General features: G+C 36.1%; 1 long non-coding RNA gene across 1 annotated transcript; it reads left to right on the top strand.

Annotated features, from left to right (window-relative positions):
- Positions 1-5,715: 5,715 nt before the first annotated feature.
- Positions 5,716-11,368, top strand: LOC116422989. The gene is made up of 3 exons (XR_004233479.1): positions 5,716-6,471; positions 9,914-9,972; positions 10,972-11,368. It is a non-coding gene; the product is annotated as an uncharacterized LOC116422989 (long non-coding RNA).
- The last annotated feature ends 430 nt before the right edge of the window (positions 11,369-11,798 follow it).

Here is an 11,798-nt window from a genome sequence, read left to right as displayed (position 1 = left end):
GAGAGAAGGAAGGGGACGGATAACAGAGGTGATACTTAGATAAGGCTGACGGGACCTGGTGATTGATGGGAGATGAGGAAAAGGGAGGGAGACTAAGGTTTGTAGAGTCCGCGCTAGATCCCTGCAGCCAGAGTCAGGAGGAGCAAAAGTCCTTGGTCTTTAGGGGGAGAAGTAAAGGAGATGACAAAACTGCCACAAGCTCTCCACTTACCGACCTCCCTTCTCCTCCTTGTCCTCCTGCAAAGTGAATCTGGCTCATCTCACTCCACCCTCTAATCCCTCCTATGATTATCTCTATATAAGAAAAGATCAAGCCAGGAAGGAATAGTAAGAAGGGCCATTTTTCCAAACATATGCTAATAGAGTTATTGGCCAATGGGTAATTAGCCTTAAGTGCTCGGTTGTCTGATTCCAGTGCACCTATTCAGAGCTTCAGCCCTTTATATATAGACCCATTTTGCAGAAGGTGACGTCATGATCAGAAAGAGGGAAGTTGGAAGAATAGGTTTGGTAGGAAAGATGAATTGTTTTAGACTGTGTGGTTCTGGGGTTCTGATAAGGGAGGAGGTCCAACAACCAGTTGGAAATATGATGCAGATCTTCTTTCCAAGATATTTACAGGGTCTTATGAAACAAGTGGAGCATCCTCAGTCTTCCTCAAGATCAACACTTCTGTATCTATAATTCACTGAATCTGAGGGAATGGCAGGTTTTAGATTCATATCTTGATGTAGGTACAGAGTCAGCCACCCTAAATCCAAGTTAACTTTGCTGTCATTTGAAATCCAGAATTTATCTTTGCAATAAAATAATTGCTACCATTTGTTTCTTGCTTACTATGTGCCAGGTATTGTGCTAAAGGCTTAACAATTCTCTCATATGATCTTCCCAATACTCCTGGGAGGTAGGTGTTATTATTATACCAATGTTACAATTGAGGAGACTAAGGCAAACAAATTGTGACTTGTCCAGGATCACACAGTAAGTATCTGAGGCAGGATTTGTTGACTCCCCCAACCCACACTCTAGTGCAATCCCTGGTCATTCATAGGTATCTTCCTAATTCTAAAAGCAGTAGGTTAGGTGGAGTTTTTGTGTTTCTTAATAAGGCAGAATGTGTAACTTTAAGTGGCATGTAATTGTCGTGTTGAATTTTTCATCATGTTTTTCTTGGTGTGTAATTGGCATGTTGAATTTTTGATGTGTTTTCTTGGCATATAATACTCTCTCGCATTACTGTTCTGCTTTTTTTTTTTTTTTCATTTATATTTCCAGTGCTTTGACGAATGTTTAGCGCATAATAAGTGCTTAGTAAAAGGTCATTCATTCAAGAATCCACCCAAAAGAGGAGCTGGGAAAGTGGAGTACCCCCTAGAAGAGATGGAGGTGCCTCGAGTTAGAATAGCAATGGATTCATATACCATTGCTATTAATATTTGTCATTCTGTCATTTATTTAGCTGCTTCCCAATAGAATGGAAGTTCTTTGAGGATAGAGACTTTTGTTTTCTTCTTTGTACCTAGGTGCCTATATAAGTTGAATAAATGCAAGTTGAATTGAATGATGCAATTTTTCATCATATGCTTAGAAATAAAATTACTATCTTTTAAAAAAAAAGTATACAAAATAAATTTCAAGTCATTTATTTTCTCTCCTCTAACTACCAACATAATCACTACCATTTATTAAGGGCTTAGTCTCTGTATTCTGCAGGAAGTACTGTGTAGAGATTTAAGAAGTTTCAATCCCATCTCCTAATTGAGGGACTCAACCAGAACTACACACCTAATAAATGTCTGTGGTGAGATTTGAACCGCAGGCTTCTGGATTCTAAGTACAATGACCACTGTTCCATGCTGTTCTTCTGGTAATCAATATCTTTACCAGGCATTATTGTTTAAATGTTCACCGCTTTAGAGTTTGAAGGGTCCTCAGAAAGCATTTTGTCCAAACCCTTCATTTTATAGAATAGTGCTTCTCAAATTTCTGTTCTCAGTATCTTTATATTATTAAAAAATTATTGAGGATCTATCTCTCCAAAGAGTTTTTGTTCACATGGTTTATATTTATAAATAAGGTTATCATTTTGTAAGGATTCCAATAGTTACCATATTAGAAATAAAGACTAATTTTGAATTTGTAGACCTTCTGAAAGAGTTTCAGAGACTCCACTCACCCAGAATTTTCTGGATCATACTTTGAGAATCACTGTTAGAAAGTTTGCTTAGGAACTAAAAAAAAAAATGAATAAGTAGATGAATGAATAGAAAACGGAATTGCTTTGCCATACCCAGAATTTTTTTGATTAAAATATTTGTCTTTAAAGCCAGTTGTAATAAGGTGCCTTTTTTCTACCCTATCTGCTGTGTACAATTATCTTAAAACAGTAGAGCCTATTTTATATATATATCAACAGTCAATAATTAGGTTATGAATCATTGCTTCATTCAGGGGAATCATTAGGATAGAAATCAATTTATACAGCCTGATTAGATTATACAAATCCAACACTTAAAAGTGTATTTGGGCAAATGGGATTAGTTTTCCATGAAATGGTAGGGAGGTTCTGCTTTTGTTAAATTACTGAATTTGACAGTGAGTTCAGAGGACATTATTCTCATTTATTCAATTTGCAAAATTTTCAAAGCAAAAAGGATGTTGAAGATCATATAGACCAATCCCATTCATTTTCCACATGAGAACTCATGTGAAAACTCAAATTGAAGAAGGGACTTGCCCATGTCATAGATAGTTAGTGGTAGAGCCAGAAGGGCTTGACTTCAAATATAGCACATGAACCCTGTTAATTAGATAGTTTATCAGCTTAATGCAGCAATTTAATTGGTGCTATTTATAAAAGACATCAAGATTTTTACCCTTGATAAATATGCCTTTGATTTTGTGGATAATAAACATGGTTTCCTGAAGTAACCTTAATTATGAGATGACAGGTATAACATCATAAATATCTTTTATCCAAAAATAGGAATATTAGTGGCATTCTTATATTCAGTCTGTGTGATTATAGATCATTTCTGTAACTGGCTTACCCTAGATTTAAAGGATTTAAGTTTCTCCATTTCTGAAATGAAAAAAAGAGTTTGCTGGAAAGTAGTTGATAGTGTAAAGACTCACTTAATCTCTCAGTGACTTAGGCAATTTTCTGACTAAATTGCAGAGCAGATGCTGTTCTGCATTGGGAATGGAAATTTCCTCACCAACCATAAGGAAATCATAGATTTTTTTTTAATGATTTATATCTAGATGCATATTTGGCTATTGAAGAAGTTTCCATTATAGTGAATGATTTCAGAACGGAGATCAAAATAAAGGTACAATAAATGTCATAGGATCGAATATCATAGAATTAATAGCCTTAGAGCTGGAGAAGAGTTTATAGACCTTCAAGTCCAAGTTATTTTTTTTACAGATTAAAAAACTGAGGCCCAGAGGTTAAGTGATTCATCCAGGTCATATAACTAGTAAGTATCTGTGGTAGAATTCCCAAGTCTAAGCCCAGACTGCCAGACTTTTGATCATAAACATCTTCCCAAGTATTAACTATTTAGATTTTCATAATGTTAGGCTTAAAAAGACCCCAGAAATTATTTTGTCAAAGTTCCTCAATTTCCAGAGGAGAAAACTTGAGGTTCAAAGAGAGAATAATGGAACTGCTGATGACACATAAATAAGAACAAGGTGGTTGGGTGGTGCAGTTCATAGAGCATCAACCCAGGAGTCAGAAAGGCCTGATTTCGCATTTCAACTCAGACATTCACTAGCTTTGTGACTCTGGGCAATTCACTTAACCCTGATATCCTCTGCAGAAGGGAATAAAGTGGCACAACAAAGAAGGACCCAGGTCTTCAGATTCCTCTTCCATTGAGCCATGTTGATATTGGCTGACCCTATGACAGTCTCTTTTTCTCCAGAAGACTGTGGTGGGGTCTACATTGCCACAGCTGAATCCAATTGGATCTAATTGTTTGCTGTCTGCTTCCCTTGGATATGTCCCTATTAGTTATGCCATAAGAACCTAAAAATACTGTTTCCTGGACTCTCGAATGAATTTCTCAAATTCTTAAGAATTAGACTATTAATTTCATGACTGTGTATTAACTTGACAATGATGACTAAAGTTCATCATATCCACTAAACTGTAAAAAAAAAAACCTATTGTTAAAACTTTCTTATCTCCTGACTTTTTTCCCTCCAATGTCACCAACTGGCATAAAAATTCATTCTAGTGAACTATTTCTATTTCTCTAAGAGATTTATCTTCTCATTAGCATTTATTTTTTAGAGGTGATTAGGTCAGGGCAGGAAATAGGATGTGTGCTTTGAAGATGGTGGCAAATTACTTCAGTTTTAAGAGTTAGAATTAGTTAGTTTAGGTTAGAATGCCATTAATTGCTCATCAGTGTTTCTAGGCAGATATAGACATGTATAGCAAATGAATAAGCCTAAAACCAAGACCATTAATTTTTACTCAGAAGATAAAGGTTATCTCTCTACCTATTTTTCTTTTTTTTCTTCTTTATTACTCTCTATCTCATCTATTATCTTTCTAATCTATCATCTACCTTTCCATCTAATCCATACTTTCTCTTGATTAATCAGTATCCAGATATAACAGAACACTTGTTCCAGTATCCATTCAGTATAAATGTATAAAAGTATAAATATACATGCATAATTTCTATGAAATCTAACAGCAGAAGCCAATTTATTCACTCAGCTTTAAAAAAAATAATATTAAATTGGTTATTTGGTGGTGTTTAATTAACTGAGGTTGTTTTTTTCATTTTTCAACTGATTAAGTTGGTACTTTTTATATATTGTTCAGTTGTATCTTCATGAGTCCTTGGACCATACTATCTATGAGTTTTCCTTGGCAAAGAAGTACTGGAATAGTTTGCCATTTCTTTCCTCAATGGACAGCTAGTGAGCATCTATGATCTGATTTGAACACAGGTCTTCCTGACTCCAGATGCAGCACACTATTCACTGACTATAGCAACACAGAAATTGCTTCATATAGATATGAATTCTGGGTTGTCAAACATTTTTTAAAGCTGAAAATGATGAAATCTGTTAAATTTCTTATTTCACACACAAGGAAACTTGTCCAAAGTCACTGAGTGACTTGCCCCTGAGTACCCAGCTAGCTATTAGTAGAGATTGGACTGGAACTGAAAGCTGTTGGCTCCCAGACCCATTTCCTAAGCTCAGCAGCACATTGACTGGTCTGACAACTCCCAGGAGATGAGGATCACCTCCCCACAAACCCCCTGCCAACCCCTTCATGCTTCACCTAACTGCATACAAAGGAAGTAATCAACAAATACTTGATTGATCGACTAATTGGTTGACAAAATTATTTCTTTTATAAATATGGTACTGAGCCACCAGGGGAGTAATTAGCATGCTGGAGTTACAATCAAGAAACTCTGGATTCAAATCCTGCCTCTGACATTTAACTAGCACTTATTTTTTCCGAATCTCAGTTTCTTTATTTGAAAATGGGAGTACTACCTACATCTACCTCACAGGGTTATTAGAAATTCTCATGAGATAGTAAATTATAAGTAAAGGGCTTTGCAAACCTCATCCAGAGCCATCAGTTGTTCTAATCTGTATCTGGTCACAGATGATTCTGGAGGGGAAAGTGAGGCAAGTGACCTTGCACAGTTCTCTCTCACTTCAATCCAATTTACTTGCATGTCATGGCGTCACCTTCCTGATGTTATGGTCCTCTTTGAGAACAATGGACAAGCAGCAACATCTGTCTGCAATTCACATATTGTGAAGACAACCTAGTCACAGTTTTTATTAGCTAATCTACACATACATCTCCTTTTCCCTTGTATATGACAGATAACCTAAACTGTGCAAGTGTGACCTAGAATCCTAAATGAAATCAACAATTGACTTTCTATCCCTCTGGTTTTATTGCATTTTCACAGGATTTACAGATAGAAGGGGAACTTAATGATTTTAGTCCAATGACTTCATTTTATAAATTAGGAAACAGGATCAGAAAAGGTAAGTCATCTGCTGGGATTATATAGTTAATTAGTAATGGTTTGTTGGTTTGTTGATATGTTGACTCCAGATTCAATGCTCTTCCTCATCCCACTGACTCTCAGGTCCTTCCTGTTTCTTTAAATGCTAATTTTTTCCTAGTCATCTGTACATTTCACAAGTATCCCAATTTTCTATCCTCTTCCCCTCCAGTGAAGAAAAATTGCTGAGCTCCTGACCTTAAGTGAATACAGACTCATTGAGAAATCCCAAGGAAGAACAACTGGATCCAAAGAAGATAGAGGAGCTCATTGTGCAGTATACATGGAGCATAAGCCCAAGAGGTTTTCAATGATGTTTTCAGTTTTGCACACAGATTCTCATTTAAATTTCAATACCACCCTTTGAAGGCAGTACCAAAAGTCCTATTATCTCCATCAATTATGGGTAAGTGAGACCCAGAGAGACCACTGGTCCATGGTCATCAGCTAAGCAAGATCAGAGACAGGATAAAAATAAGTTTTCTTAAATTAAAGTCCAATACTCTGTCCACTACATAAAGATATTGCAAATCTCAGACCAATTTACCTGCTGCAGAAGACCTGGAATCTAGAATCCAAAACAGGAAAAATGGGCCTGCCATTTGGGAAACCCTTTTGCCAAGGGATAACAAGGAATTCTGGACCCACATCTAAACAATTCCTATATTTCACTACTAGTCAATTCTAAAGAATTAGGCTTTTCTGTGATACACAATGCCAGTGGGGCAGCTAGGCCCAGTAGAAAGAGCCTTTGATTAGGCTACAGCAAGCCTGGGTTTCTAGCCTTGCTCTCTGTTACTTATTTCTAGGGTAGATTTCAGCAAGTTACTATTCTATGGGTCATAGTTTCAGTATCTTTAAACCAAGGGAAACGAACTAGGCATGTTACAGTGGAAAGAATGTGCCTTTGGAATCAGGGTATCTGGTTCCAGTCCCGATTCTGATGCCTACTACCAATGTTACCTTGGTTGGGCAAGTCCCTTGGACTCCCTGGACCTCATTTGTAAAATGAGGAGGCTGGATATGATGGCCTCTAATTTCCCATCTGTGATCCTGTGGTCTCTGCAGTTATAAATTCTATAATATTCTTAATACAGTCATAATTTGTATTTTTATAAAATATGTTTCCAAAAAAAGAATTTAAAGAGAATATTTTTATGTTAAATCTTTTCAAAAACAGATAATTTCTCATTATCAAACTGTGCATACCTTTTGAGCCAGCTTCTATCCCAAAGAGATCTTAAAGAAGAGAAAGGGATCCACATGTGCAAAAATGTTTGTGGCAGCACTTTTTGTAGTGGCTAGAAACTGGAAATTGAATGGACATCCATCAATTGGAGAATGGTTGAATAAATTATGGTATATGAATGTTATGGAATATTATTGTTCTGTAAGAAATGACCAGCAGGATGATTTCAGAGAGGCCTGGAGAGACACTTTTGCTAAGTGAAATGAGCAGAACCAAGAAATCATTATACACTTCAACAACAGTAGTATATGATGATCAGTTCTGATGAACGTGGCTCTCTTCAACATGATATGATTCAAACCAGTTCCAATTGTCCAATAATGAAGAGAATCAGCTCCATCCAGAGAAAGAACTATGGGAAATGAGTGTGGACTACAACATAGCATTTCCACTCTTTCTGTTATTGTTTGCTTTCATTTTTGTTTTCCTTCTCAGGTTTTTTTTAACTCTCTAGATCCGATTTTTCTTGTGCAGCAAGATAACTGTATAAATGTATATACATATATTGTATTTAACATATACCTTAACATATTTAACATGTATTGGACTACCTGCCATCAAGGGGAGAGGATGAGAGGAAGGAGGGGAAAAGTTTTGCAAGGGTCAGTGTTGAAAAATTACCCATGCATATGTTTTGTAAATAAAAAGCTATAATAAAAAAAGATAATTTCTCTCCATGCTGTTGTAAAGAATATAAACTTGAATATGCTAATATAATGAAAGAGATTTTTTAAACCTCATTTTCCATTATTACTTACTTTTTCCTTTTCTTTTTCATTAATATTACCACATATTGCTCTTTTATAAGCAAATTGAAACAGTAATGTTTGACTTTTAAAAACCCCTGGCTTCCTATCCCTGAGATTTTTATTGACAATTTCATAGGATTTACAGTTAGAAAAGGACCTTACATTACTTAATTCAGTGCTCTCATTTTATAAATTAGGAAATAGGATTAGAGAGGGTAGGTAATTTGCCTACAATTACATAGTTACTTAGAAAATTAGTATTTGAACCCAGGTTCACTGACTGTAGATTTTATGTTGTTTCTACATTATACTGCCTCTCAGTATTTGCCTCACAGTTTAAAATGTGAGATTTTGTTTTATTCAGTAAAAAGTCTTCTTCCACTTCCCCTCTTCTCTACTCCATCCACCAAGAACAGAAATAGCAAAAGAAAATATATGTACTCTAAATCATACCTTTGAGAAAATCAGTGTGAAATTAAATGCCAATCCTAAATTATACTATGAAAATAAAGAAAGTAGTGAGTAATTCTGTGACATAAACTTTGCCTTAGGTTTTAAAAAGTTGGCACCTTCCTTTTGGAGGAACAACATGGTCTTAAGCAGAGGTGTCAAATATGGGGCTCTTAGGCTATGGCCTGAACCAGATTAAAATTGTAGTTCCTCTCAGACTTTAATGGGTTGATGAAGTAACAAATGTATATACATGTGTGGTTTTTTAAATCATTATGTAGCCCACAGGGATTCTTATCCACGATTAAATGACCTCCATCTAAGTTTGAGTTTGATACCATTGGTGTAAATGAAGAGAGGAGTCAGAAAAACCTAGAATCAAATCCCATCTTTGACCATGGGTAAGTCAGTAGACCTCTTCATTGAACCTGGACTACTTTCTTAGACTGTAAATGACAGATATGTTTCTGATCTGCAATGATAGAGGGAATTTCCATTCTGGGAGTAACCTTCATCAATGAAATCATAGGTCTGAACTCAAACTAATTAAATATTCCCATGTAGAAAAAAAACCTAAAAGTATTTTAAAATGAAAGCACCAGTGTAATCCTATGGTATTAAAGTATAAACATGATGGTCGGTCTACATTGTATCCCCAATGCCCATAGGGCATGCTTAAGAAATGCTTATCAGTTGTTTCATTAGCAGAAGAATCATAGTAAACTAATAATAATTGTATAATAATCCTCCAGCTTTCTTGTACACTAAAAAAAAAGTCTCCCCAGAGAGATACATTCACTTTGGGTTTCTACATATGACAAAGGATATCTAGAAGTGATTAAGGGAATGACTAATTTATGTAAGAAAAAATAATTAGAACAATTGAAATTAGTAACTCAGTGCAAGAAAACCATGGCTAGAGTTTCTAGCTAAACTTGATGATATTCTGATGTATTTGGATAAAGTAAGGCTTTCTTTGGTGCCAGCAGCTGTTACCTATAAACTGGATAGTTCCTCTGCCAAAAGCATCAGGGTAGCTATGAAAGTCATGTATGGTGCCAGCCAAGTGGTGGACAAGAGAAAAGATTTGCACCTGGGCACAAGAATTACTTGGTGCTGTCCTTCAAATAGATGAAGGATAAATTATTTGGGGAGGAGGACATTAACCAGTCCCTCTGTATTTCCACTCATAGAATGTATAACAGAAGGAAATATAATCTAATTACATTATTAAGCTTAAATTAAGTTAAATATTCAAGAAATTCTTGCCTGTTTCACTTATAAGAGTTTCTAAGGAAAGTTAGAGACTTCACTCCAAAGATCTTTAAGATGGAATGAAAATGAATAAGTATGGCTCCAAAATAAAGATGAGAAGATAAAACTCTTTCTCTCCTTTGCAGACCTGGAGGATTGTGGGAGCCAAACATTGCATAGACTGTCAGACACAAGGGATGTGTTGGTATGTGTTTCTGATCTGTTTTTTTTTTTTTCCTTCTCTCTTTTATTCTTTTATTTATTCTTTGTTACCAGGGGCTAACTCCCTTGGTTGGGGTGAGGAAGAGAATTTGGAAGGAAAGATCATGTAAAACCAAAATAGATTTATAGATTTTTTTTTTTTAATTCATAGTGATACATGCCAAGTGCTTGAGAAACTCACGGGTGTAGGCAATAGCTTAGATACAACAGATAAAGGAGAAGGACAAATAAACAATAATGGCAAATCTACCATAAGAATTAGGGTGCCCTAAATATCCAAATATCTCCTGAAGTTTTTCATTGCTGAATATGTGTGAGTGTATGTATGTATTGCTTATGAAACCAGGACCCCTATTTTATCATCACATCTTGTTTATTTTAGTAAAGAATTATAGGATTTCAGAGACCATCTCTTCCAATCAGAACCTGAACCAGCCTCAGTCATTCCAAAAGTGTAGATATAGTCATGTGATCATAAATTCACAGATAGAGACTATTTAGTCTGGACCCTTGTTCTACAGTGGAGGAAGCTTATCCAAGCTCACAGAAGTGGTGAGAGACACAGCAAAGATACAAATCCAGATCCTCCCCCTAAAGCTAGAATTTTCTCTGTTATGGCCCAGAACTCTGAACTTGAAACAAAGTATTCTTACAAGGTACTAAGTCAGTGGAATTGATAGAGACAATAGTTATCTAATTTAGCATGGTGCAGTATGATTGATTTGATCCTACAAGGAGATGTTATGGGCCAGAACTTGGAACAAGGTACTAAATGGAATTAAGGAGACAATGGTTAAATCTAGTTTAGCATTGATTTAATCCTACAACAAATAATGGTTTCCTAGTGATATATGATTGGTGTATACTCAGTGTACAGCATATAAGCAAAAAGCTCTCAGGGCCAAAACAAAGACAAGCTCACTAGAAGCTCTCAGAGGCTGAGACAGATTCATTCCATCTTCCACCTTTGTTGTGCCTGCAGGCTGAAGCACAAACACTTGGAAGTCAGGAGATTTAGAAGCCAGAGCTCAAGCTCTGGGAACCAAGACTACAAAAGGGCTCTAAGAAAGCTAAGTCACAGAAAAGGAGACAAGACTTGGAAAGAGACAGTAAAGGATTTGGACTTTAATATCTGACTGCATTTGTGGTGATTACTGAACTGAAACTAAGGCTGCCTCCAGAGACACCAAGAAAACCCCAACAAGAGAAGATTACATTTTAGACAAGAATATTATATGTCAATCAATCAATGCATGTCATCATTCATTAATGCAGATCTCAAACTGTCCCTGCTTTAGTAGGTAATTTTTAAAATTTTATTTATTTTTTTTGACCCATAAAAACAGTCCATCTTCTGACAGTCCCACCCCGTGTGTGTGTGAATATGTGAAATAAATAAATATGTGTATATGTATATATGTATGTATGTAAAGAGAGAGGCAAGGCAATGGCTGGGCCTCCACTCTATATGTCAGACACTGAAGCCATTCTGGCTATAAAGGTGCAATGCCATGTACATCCCTGAGAGGGAAGGGGGATGTCTATGAAATGGTTCATTTACATTAAACAAAAACATTCCTTTCTCTTTCTCTCTCTCTTTCTCTCTCTCTCTGTCTCTCTGTCTCTGTCTCTGTCTCTCTCCCTTTTTGTCTTTCTCTTTCCCTTGTTCTCTCGTTTACTCTTTCTTTGTTTCTATACACAAATACAGAGAGAGAAAGAGAGAGAGAGAGAAAGAGAGAGAGAGAGAGAGAGAGAGAGAGAGAGAGAGAGAGAGAGAGAGAGAGATGAGCTCTGTCTATTATATCATCT

This window comes from Sarcophilus harrisii, chromosome 3 (assembly GCF_902635505.1).
Source record: "Sarcophilus harrisii chromosome 3, mSarHar1.11, whole genome shotgun sequence".
Lineage (NCBI taxonomy): Eukaryota > Metazoa > Chordata > Mammalia > Dasyuromorphia > Dasyuridae > Sarcophilus > Sarcophilus harrisii.
The sequence above is the reverse complement of the archived record's forward strand: the minus strand, read 5'-3'. Positions and strand labels throughout refer to the sequence as shown.